Below are 13,483 nucleotides of genomic sequence, written 5' to 3'. Positions count from 1 at the left end.
TTTCTTCCTGCGATCTCCCTAATCTCCTGAATGAGATTTAAGGTTTACTCTTTGTGTTTATAAAGTTCTATAGATTTTGACAAATGCTTAATTTCTTGCATTCATCATCACAGTATCATACAGAATAGTTTCACTGCCCTAAAACATCTCCTGTACTCTACATTCAACCCTCTCTACCTTCCTGTCCTCAACCTGGAAACTACTCTATATTTTGCTTTCCTCAGCATGTCATATAATTGGAATCATCCAACATGTAGCTTTACAGGCTGACCTCTTTCATTTAACAATATGCATTTAAGATTTATCTGTGTATTTTTGTGACTTGCTACCTCGTTTCTTTTCATTGTTGAATAATATTCCATTATGAATGTACCACCAATGGTTCATCTATTGAAGCACATCTTGATTGCTTTCAGATTTTGGTGATGATGAATAAATCTCCTATAAACATTTGCATGTAGATTTTTGTATGGACGTACATTTTCAGATCAATTGGGTAAGAGATCTAGGAGCATGATTGCTGGATTGCATGGTGGGACTATGTTTAGTTTCTAAGAAATTGCCGAACTGCCTTCCTAAGCAGCCGTATCCAGCTGCTTATATTCCAGCCAGCTCTGCATCTTTCCCAACAGCTGTGTAAGCTTTTTGGGTTTTAGTCATCACAATAGGTGTGTAGCGATATCTCATTGTTTTATTTTGCAACTCCCTAATGACAAACCATAGTGTAAAATTGAGATAAACTTCTAGGATACTGTTATTTTGCTATTGATACCTAGTGAGGAAAATTACATATATAGTGTTTTATCTGAAATATTAATGAAATGTGTCAACATGTATAATTGTGAAACAATTTTTAAGGCTCAAATCTACTTTTAAAAAATTGTGGTAAAATATATATAACACGAAGTTTACCACCTTCTTCTTCTTTCTTCTTTCTTTCTTCTTCTTTCTTCTTTCTTCCTTCTTTCTTCTTTCTTCCTTCTTTCTTCTTCTTTCTTCTTTCTTCTTCTTCTTCAATTATTATGATTATTATTATTATTATTATTTTGAGTCTTGCTCTCTCGCCCAAGATGGAGTGCAGTGGCATGATCTCAGGTCACTGCAGCCTCGACCACTCGGGCTCAGGTGATCTCTTACCTCAGCCTACTGAGTAGCTGGGACTACAGGCACATACCACCATGCCTGGCTAAATATTTTGTAATTTTAGTAGAGTCAGGGTTTTGCCATATTGCTCAGGCTGGTCTTAAACTCCCAGGCTCAAGCAATCTACCTGCCTTGGTCTCCCAGAGTGTTTAGATGACAGGCATGAGCCACTGTGCCCAACCAATTATTTTTAAGTATATAGTTCGGTAGTGTTAAGTACGTTCATATTGTTGTACAACCAATCTCTTCATTTTGCAACACTGAAATTATATCTATTAAACAACAAATGCTGTTTTCCCACTCTCTGCAAACCCTAGTGGCTGTCCTTCTACTTTCTGTCTCAATGAATTTGATTACCCTAGATTCCTCTTGTAAGTGGAATCATGCGGCATGTATTTCTTTGTGACTGGCTTATTTCACTCAGCATAATATCCTGAAGGCCCATCCATGTCGTATGCATTAGTTGGTTGGGGATCCCATCACAAAATGCCTCAGACTGGGTGGCTTAGACAGCAGAAACTTATCTTCTCACCGTTCTGGAGGCTGGAATTCCATGATCAAGATGCTGGCCAGTTTCCTCTGATGCCCGTGCCCCTGGCTTGCGGATGGCCTCTTGCTGCCTCTTCACGTGGCCTTTCTTCTGTGCCTGAGCATCCCTGATGCCACTCTGTGTCTGTCTCAGTTTCCTCCTCTTATAAGGACACCAGTCAGATTGGGTTAGGGCTCACCCTAATGACCCCATTTTAACTTAATCACCTCTTTAGGGACCCTGTCTCCAAATACATTAGATACTGGGGGTTAGGGCTTCAACATATGGTTTTTCGGGGACATAATTCAGCCTGTCACATTGACCACATATTAGGATTTTCTTTCTTCTTAAGGTTGAATAATATTCCATTGTGTGAGCATGTACACTTTAAAAATCTGTTCATCCATTGATAAAGACTTGAGTTGTTTCCACCTCTTGGTTATTGTGCTTTATGCTGCTGTGAACATGGGTGTGTAGATATCTCTCCGAGACCCTGCTCTCAGTTCTTTTGGATACAGTTCTTTTGGAATAATCCCAGAAGTAGGATTATTGAATCATGTTATAATTCTACTTCCAATTTTTTGAGGAACCTCCCATACTATTTTGCACAGTGGTTGTGCCCACTTTGTATTTCCACCAGCAGTGCTCAAGGATTTCTTTGCAGTGTGTCCACATCCTCACCAACGCTGGTTATTTTCTGTTTTTTTGAGAGTAGCCATCCTAATAGGTATAAGGAATAATAAATGTTTAATATAAACAAATTCAAAAATGGTAAGAACAGAAAATGGAAAAATGAAATTTTATTTCTTCTATATCTCAAGAATAGCCACTGTTAACATCTTAGTGGTCTTTTAGGTTTTATTTTATGGATATATTCATGTATATGTATGTCCATGCACACAAATATCCATTTCTATAATGTAAACATTTTATATTGTTTATATGATTTTCCCATTTAACATTACATTATGAGCCTTTCCGGTATCATTATGTATTATTGAGGTACATAAGTCTTAATAGCTACATAATGATTTAATTAGTTTCTGATTATTACACGTCAGGTTTCTTCTAGTTTGCCTCTCTTCTGTACAGTTCTCTGATGAAAATTCATACATACAAATCTGAGCATTTCTGACAGGTTTCTTTGGTCAGATTCCTAGGAAGAGATTATCGAGGTAAAAGGTTCTTTTTAAAGGTTCTGAATATGTACTGCAAAATACAAAATTGTTTTTAGGAAGTTTCTTCTGATTTACTCTTCCTTCAGCTGGCTGGGGGACACCACTGTCGCCGGTATTGAATGTTACCTTTCCAACTAATGGAAAAAAACGGTTTCAGCTTCGTAGGTAAAAATGGTTTCACCTTGATTTGGTTTGTATTTCCTTGATGATTAATGAAGATATGCAGTTTACAGATATTTATCATTCTTTTGTGAATTTAATGTGCCTGATGCCTGATAATTCACATGGATAGTAAATGGCACAGTGAATTCACAGAAGTACCAATGTTTTCATAGTACAGTAATGAGATACTATTAGTTAACAACCTTTAATGTTTAAGAAAATATAATATGCTTAACATTAATATTAAGAAATGGTGTTACATAATGATGATTTCCTTGCTGTTTAAGACTGGTAAATCCTAGTCAGAAAAAACCGCTTAAAATGTAAATATTTGGGAACAGGGAACACGTTTTTATCTAAAATTCTAATTTTATTACATACTAACTTGAGAAGAAATAGTAAGTCATGTTTATCAAACAGCAAAGTTTGACTAGATAGGAGTAGAGGATACGGTTTTATGCAAAAACTGAGAAGACTACTGATGAAATTTTAAAGGTAGGAGAGATATGGTTAGGGGAATGAATAAGGAAGAGGAATAGACAGTTAGTAAATCTGTAGCCAGAAGAGTAGAATTCAGAGTTCCTGGAAGGCCTTGGCAGTTCAGTACATTGTTATTTATCTATAAACTAAAAAATTCTAGAAGCCTTGGTACCCAAGTTCAGTCTGGAGGTCCTGTATCGCTTGGAAGGAGACAAGTTGAGTTTATAAAGAGAAGCCCTCAGGCCTGGTGTCAGAAGACCTGCTGTCTTCTGAGGGATCCTGGGGAATAATGCAGCTTATTTATCAGAGACCCCCATTATTCTGGAGCAGATGCAAATTAGATGCTGTCAGAATAGACACAGTGAGCTTGTTTTTGATTCTCACCTGCCTGAGTACAGAGGAATTACTTTGGGATTTGGAATGTCCTTAAGTCAACCTGGAGTTTGGTTGGGATTAAAGCCTATAGGATAGGTTTGTGGAAAGATTGGTCTAGTTCACCTTTTTTCTCTGTTTATTTATTTTTATTTTTCCATAGGTTATTGGGGTACAGGTGGTGTTTGGTTATGTGAGTAAGTTCTTTAGTGGCGATTTGTGGGATTTTGGTGCACTCATCACCTGAGCAGTACATACTGCACCCTATTTGTAGTCTTTTATCCCTTGCCCCCCTCCCACCCTTCCCCCCAAGTCCCCAAAGTCCATTGTATCATTCTTACGCCTTTTTGTCCACATAGCTTAGCTCCCACATATCAGTGAGAACATACAGTGTTTGATTTTCCGTTCCTGAGTTACTTCACTTAGAATAATAATCTCCAGTCTTATCCTGGTCACTGCAAATGTTGTTAATTCATTTCTTTTTATGGCTGAGTAGTATTCCGTTATATATACACACACACACACACACACACACACACACATATGTGTATACATATGTACACATACACACACACACACACATATCAATCACAGTTTCTTGTTTTTTTTTTTTTGAGGCGGAGTCTCACTCTGTCACCCAGGCTGGAGTGCAGTGGCCAGATCTCAGCTCACTGCAAGCTCCGCCTCCCAGGTTTACGCGATTCTCCTGCCTCAGCCTCCCAAGTAGCTGGGACCACAGGCGCCCGCCACCTCGCCTGGCTAGTTTTTTGTATTTTTTAGTAGAGACGGGGTTTCACCATGTTAGCCAGGATGGTCTCGATCTCCTGACCTCGTGATCTGCCCGTCTCGGCCTCCCAAAGTGCTGGGATTACAGGCTTGAGCCACCGCGCCTGGCCCTGAATCACAGTTTCTTTATCCACTCGTTGATTGATGGGCATTTGGGTTGGTTCCACGATTTTGTGGTTGTGAATTATGCTGCTATAAACGTGTGTGCAGTATCTTTTTTGTATAATGACTTCTTTTCCTCTGGGTAGATACCCAGTAGTGGGATCCCTGGATCAAATAGTAGTTCTACTTTTAAATCTTTAAGGAATCTCCACACCGTTTTCCATAGTGGCTGTACCAGTTTACATTCCCACCAGCAGGGTAGAAGTGTTCCCTGATCACCACATCCGTGCCAACATCCATTGTGTTTTGCTTTTTTGTTTATGGCCATTCTTGCAGGAGTAAGGTGGTATCGCATTGTGGTTTTGATTTGCATTTCCCTGATGATTAGTGATGTTGAGCATTTTTTCATGTTTGTTGGCCATTTGTGTATCGCCTTTTGAGAATTGTCTATTCATATCCTTAGCCCACTTTTTTATGGGATTGTTTGTTTTTTTCTTACTGACTTGTTTGAGTTCGTTGAAGATTCTGGATATTAATCTTTTGTCAGATGTATAGATTGTGAAGATTTTCTTCCACTCTGTGGGTTGTCTCTTTACTCTGTCAACTGTTCCTTTTGCCGTGCAAAAGCTCTTTAGTTTAATTAAGTCCCAGCTATTTATCATTGCTTTTGTTGCATTTGCTTTTGGGTTCTTGTTCATGAAATCCTTGCCTAAGCCAATGTCTAGAAGGGTTTTTCCAATGTTATCTTCTAGAATTTTTATAGTTTCAGGTCTTAGATTTAAGTCCTTAATCCATCTTGAGTTGATTTCTATATAAGGTGAGAGATGAGGATCCAGTTTCATTCTCCTACATCTGGTTGACCAGTTATTCCAGCACCACTTGTTGAAAAAGGGTTCTTTTCCCCCATTTTATGTTTTTGTTTGCTTTGTGGAAGATCAGTGGGCTGTAAGTATTTGGGTTTACTTCTGGGTTCTGTATTCTGCTCCATTGGTCTATGTGCCTGTTTTTATACCAGTACCGTGCTGTTTTGCTGGCTATGGCCTTATAGTATAGTTTGAAATCAGATAGTGTGATGCCTCCAGATTTGTTCTTTTTGCTTAGTCTTGCTTTGGCTATGCAGGCTCTTTTTTGGTTCCATATGAATTTTAGAATTGTTTTTTTTCTAATTCTGTGAAGAATGATGGTAGTATTTTGATGAGGGATTGCGTTGAATTTGTAAATTGCTTTTGGCAGTATGGTCATTTTCACAATATTGATTCTACCCGTCCATGAGCATGGGATGTGTTTCCATTTGTTTGTGTTATCTGTGATTTCTTTGAGTGGTGGTTTGTAGTTTTCCTTGTAGAGGTCTTTAGCCTCCTTGGTTAGGTATATTCCTAAGTATTTTGCTTTTTTTGCAGCTATTGTAAAAAAGGTTGAGTTCCTGATTTGGCTGTCTGCTTAGCTGCTGTTGGTGTATAGGAGAGCTACTGAATGGTCTAGCTCATTTTTGAGGATTAAGGAAGGGAAGGGGTTGGTTAGAAGGAAGGAGAACCAAGAAAATAGGCCTAGCCTGCTAGGGAGAGCCAGGATCCTGGTATAGAGTAGCACATAATCCTGTGTTGTATTTGATAGTTACTACCTTAATTTTACATTTTTCACGTTTATAGATAGTTTAGAAGGGAAAGAACAAATTGAAACTTACATTGTCAATATTTTAAAAACGTAATGCTTTGTATTTAAAAAGTAATATGTGTGGTAAAATCCCCAACTAAGGCAGAAGAATATAAATTATTCCCTACTACTCACCATTCTATCCTTCACCCCAAGATAACTATTTTAAAATTTTCATGTGGCTATAAATGCACACACATTTTACGTACAAGAGATTATATAATCCATGCTTTTCTACAAATTATTCTTTTCACTTAATGTTTATATCTTGGATATTCCCCATATCTATACATTTAAATCCACTCCATCCAATGCAATGACTACAGTCTTCCATTGTATGAAGTGCTATAATTTGTTAACCAGTGTCCTAAGAATGGATATTTCATTTGTTTTACAATTATTTTTGTTTTATAATTATAAATGATTCTGTAGTAAATTCTAAATATGAAAGGTGTATTCCTGAATATGCTATTGCTGGTTCAAAGTCAGTGTTTAATGACAGTCTACCAAGGCTACCTGTCTGAGATGGAGAAGTTTCTTTCTCCATCTTTCTTTCTGAACTGTGGCTATGTTAATCGTCTTTCATTCAGGTATTAATGATATTTTACCTTGGCAGAGCACTTTAACATTGCCAACCACTGATCACAATGTATGGATTGGTTTCTTAACCCTGCTTGAGATGAGGGTCTAAGGCACAGAGTCCTGACTTGTCTCCGCTTGGACCTTAGCTGAATCTTCTCATTTCTGGCACAATGTTAATATCTTTGAAGGTAGAGGCTCCATGGAAACTAGGGCTCCATGGAAACTATGGGTCCAGCGATAGGAAGTCGTCTTCTTGTTTGATGGGAAGCCTTGCTGTTTCTCCCTCTTCTGTAATTCTGAGATGACCCAGAATCATTTGCTTCTTGTTCAAGACATCTTCAAGTTTAGTAATTTTCTAGTATGTTTCCCAGAAGATATGTAGTATCTTCTGTTAATGCATGTAGAATTTTAATTCCAAAAGGACAATGTGACGCTTCCATGTTTCTTTGTGCCAGTCATAAACAAAATTTGGTAAAAGCTAGCTTGATCAACTCCCTGAGGCTGCTGCTTCCAGAATGTACCTGAAGCAGCTTTATATATTATAGTATGTGCTTTACTGTCTGGGAAGACCAGAGAAATCTCACTTATTGTTTATCTTTACTTGTTCAGTGAAGGTAGGGCTTCAGTGAGAAGGAATACCAGATATTTATTCATCCATCCATTCGACAAATGGTAATTGAGTGCTTACTGGGAGCCAGGCATTGTTCTCAGCTAAGCTGAGAGGTGTGTTCTCTGAAGTCCAGTGGATGGAGACCCTAAAGGGCCCAGACAGCTGGGAAACCCAGATGGAAGCCCACAGAATGGAGGCCGACTACCTCGGCAGAGGGCTAACTGATGTTGAGTTGGCAGAGATCAAGGAGATGGAAGCCCACAGAATGGAGGCCGACTACCTCGGCAGAGGGCTAACTGATGTTGAGTTGACAGAGATCAAGGAGATGGAAGCCCACAGAATGAAGGCGGCTAACTCGGCAGAGGGCTAATTGATGTTGAGTTGGCAGAGATCAAGGATGCGGAGAAATGTGAAATGTCTGTCCCCACCTCTTCCTGTGTGTCCTACTAAATGCTTAACCCCACCTACCCTACCTTGTCGTTTGTTCTGTGCCGTGTTTTGAGAAAGAAGAGCCTTCATGGCTTCATGGCTCTTCATGGGCTCTCTTCACGTTAATACATTTATCTCCATATCACAGAGCTAGCTGCCTGTATTGCCTGTGGCACTGGACTTGCTGTGTTTTATGTGGGTCTATATGGGAAACATAAAAAGAGCCAGACACGGCCGGGCACAATGGCTCATGCCTGTAATCTTAGCACTTTGGGAGGCCAAGGCAGGTGGATCGCTGGTGGTCAGGAGTTCAAGACCAGTCTGGCTAACATGGCAAAAACCTATCTCTACTAAAAATAAAAAGAATTGTCCAGGCATGGTGGCGCTTGCCTGTAATCCCACCTACTTGGGAGGCTGAGACATGAGAATCGTTTGAACCCAGGAGGCGGAGGTTGCAGGGAGCTGAAATCATGCCACTGCAATCCAGCCTGGGTGACAGAGTGAGATTCTGTCTCCCCCCAAAAAAGCGGGGAAAGGGAGGAAAAGAAAAAGAAAAAAGGGGAGACATTTTAAGGTGAGAGGAAACAAACACGTTGTCAGAGTGGACTTCATGTCCTCTTTGCAACATTTCTTAAAGATTTGTGATAGTGATCGTGCTTAGGCAGCCCCATGATATATAACATTCCTCATGTTCTAGGGAATCGAGTAAAATATTTGTATGATAGATTAGGTGTCTAACTGAAATTGGGAACTTGTGAGTGATGCCACAGCTGTAGGAAGACCCCTTGGTTTTCTGACATTGTTATATGGATATTTAGAATTAATCGTCTTTAGTGTCACTAGCATGGAATGAATTATAGAACTGTGGAATTCAAATAATTCATAATTCTTAATGTCTTCCTCTGAGTCAAGCTTAATTGACTACAGAGTTTTCACCAAAGGAAGTTGTAGAAACGTCCTCCGCAGTATCTGTGTGGAAGTTGTGGTCACAGACATTTTTTGTCCTGTGTAACTGGTACCTTGTGTATAATGAGCATTAAATATTTTTTTAAATTAAAAAGCATAAACTTTTAAAATTTTAAATTGTTTTTAATATCCACAATTTCCTATGCAACATAGAAACTAATACTTACTGTGTGATTCTGGCAAACTGTTTACATTTTCTAAGCCCCACTTTTTTCATTGATGAAAGGCCGTTGTCTATAAAATGAGCATAATAACGTTTATGGCACAGATCTTGATCCTTTTTAGATTTATATGCTTTTATTAAAATTTTGTGTTTTGTAGAAATAAGGACAACAGTTTTGTTGAGGGGGTAAATAAAATAACAAGTATAAACTTTCTTTATAAGCTCTCCAACACCAGGCTCAATATTACTGTTATTATGATTCCCATTATTACTAAATTCTTTAACCATAAATAAAACATAGGACCCAGGATCTGAATGGGGTTTAGTTCTGTGTGTTCGAATTGTGATATGCATACAGCCTAAATTTTGAAAAGGAAGGAAAAAGCATGAAACGTTCATTTACTACATATTCTTAATGTATCTTATACTGTTTTATTCAGTGCCAACTCTGTGCCAGTGTGCGAACAGGAGAACCAGATTGCGTGTTTGGGGAAACCAGGAATTAGAGTGCCAGGCACTCTTCTGTGTGCTAAGGATACAGTTTGATGGAAACTAGATGTAGACTTTCTTCTTATGGTACGGTTTAATAAAGGATTCAGATAATTAGCATAAGAAGTGCCATTATGCGGGAGAGTGGAGGGTTCTACGTAGGACTTATGCAGGGCCCCGAGGTTTGGTGAGGGGAGTCTGGGAATGTTCCCAAGAGAGAAAAATCACTAAAGTGAGACCTTCAAGACAAGGAGGAAGTGGGCAGGTGGACAGCAGGGGTGTTCAAGGCACAGGAAGGAGCCATAACATAGCAGTTGGGAAGATTGGGAGCTGACCTTGCGCAGATGAGCAGGGACTAGGTCCTGCAAAGCCATGGCTACCAGATTGGGACTCTCTCCTGAGGGCAGGGCAGTGGCATGACCAACTGCTCTTTTTTTAAGAAACACCACCTTGGCTTGACGGTGGAGGAGCGATTGGGCTGGGGTAGGAAGAACAGCTGGGAGATATATTTTCGGAGGCTTTGCAGGGGGCTGGGAGGGAGCCCGTGGAGGCCTGGGCCAAGGGGTTGGCAGTGCGGAAGGAGAGAGTTGGACAAATGTGAGCGGTCTTCAGGTAGTAGAGTTGACAGGTCTAGAGGGGGTTGATTGGATATGGGGGGCATGGGAAATGGCAGAGTCCAGATGATGCCCAGGTTTCTGACCCAAGCAACTAGGTGGGTAGTGCTGCCGTCTGCTGACACAGGCAACAAGGGGAGGCTGGGGTTGGGTTCGGCGTGGTGGTGAGCTAAGTCTGAACGTGCAGACTGTCTATGAGAAACCTGACTTGAGAAGGCCACATAGGGAGTTGGATAATTGGTAGCTGAGAAGAGAGATTTGAGTGAGTCTTGGAGACTTGTACAACATCAACATGAAGATGGCACCTGAAGGCAAGGAATGAAGGACATGTCCCAGGAAGACTGTCACTTGAGAAGAGACCAGGTTTTGCACAGAGCCTGGAGTGGCACAGGAGGGAAACATGGCAAGCAAACTGAGGAGCAACCAGAGAGACAAGAGGGAGACCGTGATCTCATGGTACCAGAGGGCCAGGGAAGGAGGCCTCTGAAGGGCAGTGCTAGCCAAGGGGAGGTAGGGGAGTGAAAAGCATCCACAGATTGCCCCATGAGGAAGTTGAAGCCTGGCTGCGAACAGGAGAACCAGATTCCGTGTTTAGGGAAACCAGGAATTGGAGAGAGACAGCAAGTGTAGACAGCTTTGCAGAAAACTACGGCTGGTAAGAGAAGGTGTAATGGCAAGAAAGGCTCAGGGAGGCTTATCATTCTCTTTCTCTGCGTACGGAGGGGCCTTGACCAGGTTTATTTGCTGATTCGAAAAAGCCAGTTGAGACCAAGAGCAAACAGGAGAAAGTGGCATCTGTGGGAAGGTGGAGTTGGGGGGATAGGCCTCAGAGCTCAAGTGGGAGAGTGAGCCTGGGGAGGAGAAAGGGCTCCCCTCAGAGGGGAGGAAAGGGTGTGAAGATGGAGTGAGGGAAGGTTGGAGGAGGGAAATGGAGGCGCATCTGAGCACTGGTGACTGAGGAACCGAGCCCCTGATCTCACACCCCGATTCTGCTTTTGTGGTGACCACGGGGGCTGTTCTGTGTTCTCCTCCAGATTCTGATATGTTTATTGTCTTATTTCTCTCTTCTCTGTCCTCTTGACCCACTGAGACTTCTAGCTAAGCTTACACACTGCCTGTACCACAACAGGCAGTTCTCTCTTCCCTCTTCACACAAGTTGTCCTTCTCAGGTACGTTAGTGAGTTTATTCTGGTAGTTTCCACCTGTGTTGTCTCCGTGGAGAACCATGATGGTTGGCCTGTCAGGGTGATTAGCTATCATGAGGCATTTGGGGCCATGCATCTCCTTTTAATTCTTTTTGAAAAGTCAGTTCTATTTATCTTCTTTCTAGCCTAGGGCTTGTTCTCTACCTCACAGGTAAGTTGATTCGGTTCAGTGGATGGCAGTAGTTCAAGGTGACTCTTACTCCTTTTCAGAAATCCCATTTCAACCACAGCCTGTCTCCTCAGTGGTCCTGGGAGAAAAAGAAGTCGAGCTGGATTCAGGAAGAGCATGAGCCATTTTTAAAGGCTAATGTTGAGGGTCTCTGGGCCTTCTGGGTCCATGAGAATGACCCACCTGAAGTGTCGGGACTGGGTGACAGGACTCAGACACCCTTCTCCCCTCCGACTTCAGGCACCAGCCCATGACCCTGAGTGGCCACAGCAAGGGTTGCGGGGAAGGGCATCATGGTTAAAACATAAGCATGTTATAAAATACGACGCATTGTGTAGATAGCTTTTAAAATTTCTAGGAGCTGAAGTTTAGAAACTGGGGCTGTAAAGTGAAAATGAAATTTAACTGAGCATTTGGTGGAGGAAAAATAATTTATTGACTCTTCCATGAAAAGCCCTGGGATTCAGCATCCTTCTCATCGCAGACACCCGTGATTAATGACAGCCCTGCACTGCTGCTGGGAAAGGAGTGCTTTGAAATAGCATAGTAGGGACTTTGCAAGTGGGTCTCATTTGGTTAAGTTACTGCCTTTGTGAGGTTCTGCTGCATCTTTATATTCTACCAAGGAGAAGATGGTAAATCAGAGTAATTGCTTCATCCCAAGGCACTTTTATATTGTAAAGGAAAAAGGTCCTGTTAAGAAACTCAAATTAACTTCTGCTGTTTATACTATATGGAAAGACTCGGAAAGCTGCTTGTCATACAGCCTGGCAGTTTATTTATCATGGAACAATTCCATTAGAACCTGACACTTGTTCTCATGGCACCAAGACTTAGGATCCCTCAGGAAAAGCATTTAACCCTTGGAAATGCAAAGCTGTTATTTATCTGTCATCTCTCTAAAACCCACTGGAGTGTATTTACGAGAGAGATTTGAAACAGTCATCGTTCTGCTGAACTAGAAATGGAGCTGGGACTCAGTGAATGATCAGTGAAAAACCGATGGGTGGCCAGTACCAGTTTGCAGCAACTCGACTGTGCTAGCTCTCATGAAATGAACTCACTGTGGCATTCTGTATTTCTTAAGGAATTCAGTATGCAGAATTCACACTGAAAAACTGGTAGAATGTGGGAGTCGGTTTACCTTACAGCTTCTGAAATCTTCTGTTTGAAAAAATGTGGGGACTAGGGTATTAGTTCACTGCTAGTGCTGTGTCATTTGAATTGCGTATTCCAGTTATATTTTATAGGTTTTAGAAGAATTCTTAAAATTAACCTATATATATCAACCAAGGAGGCTTAGCAGATCTTGGAAGAATGAACTGAAACAGTCATGATCTGTAAATTAACACCCTTTTGCCTAGCATTTACTAACAAAGGATGAAGGTACCATTTGTCAAAGCTTGTCAGTAAGCAGTTCCCCAGGGAGGCAGTGGAGCAGAGTCTAAGAATTTGGTCTCTGGTGCCAGACTGCCTGGCTTCACATGTAAGTGATGTCGCTTACTGGCTATGGGACTTGGACAAGTTAGTTAACCTCAGAGCCTCTTGTTTCTTCACTGTAAATAGGGAGAATGACTCTTGAGGTTTTAAATGCAGTAATTCATGTAAAGTCCATGCAGAGTAGTTGTTAACTAGCAACATTTAATGTGGGCCAGATGGGCCTAGGAGGATGTCATAGACCCAGAAAATTATTTGGGATGACTGTGGGTTAAACTTGTCTATGGGTGTTTGTGACTTTGTGTCTCCCTTTAATGTCATAGTTTCTCAAAAGATATAGCACAGAAGTGGTTATGGCACAGACCACCCTCAGTCTCATTCCCGTTCTGGTAGAACAGGTCAGCACAGCTAAA

This window comes from Colobus angolensis, unplaced genomic scaffold, assembly GCF_000951035.1.
Source record: "Colobus angolensis palliatus isolate OR3802 unplaced genomic scaffold, Cang.pa_1.0 Scaffold42, whole genome shotgun sequence".
NCBI lineage: Eukaryota > Metazoa > Chordata > Mammalia > Primates > Cercopithecidae > Colobus > Colobus angolensis.
The sequence above is the reverse complement of the archived record's forward strand: the minus strand, read 5'-3'. Positions refer to the sequence as shown.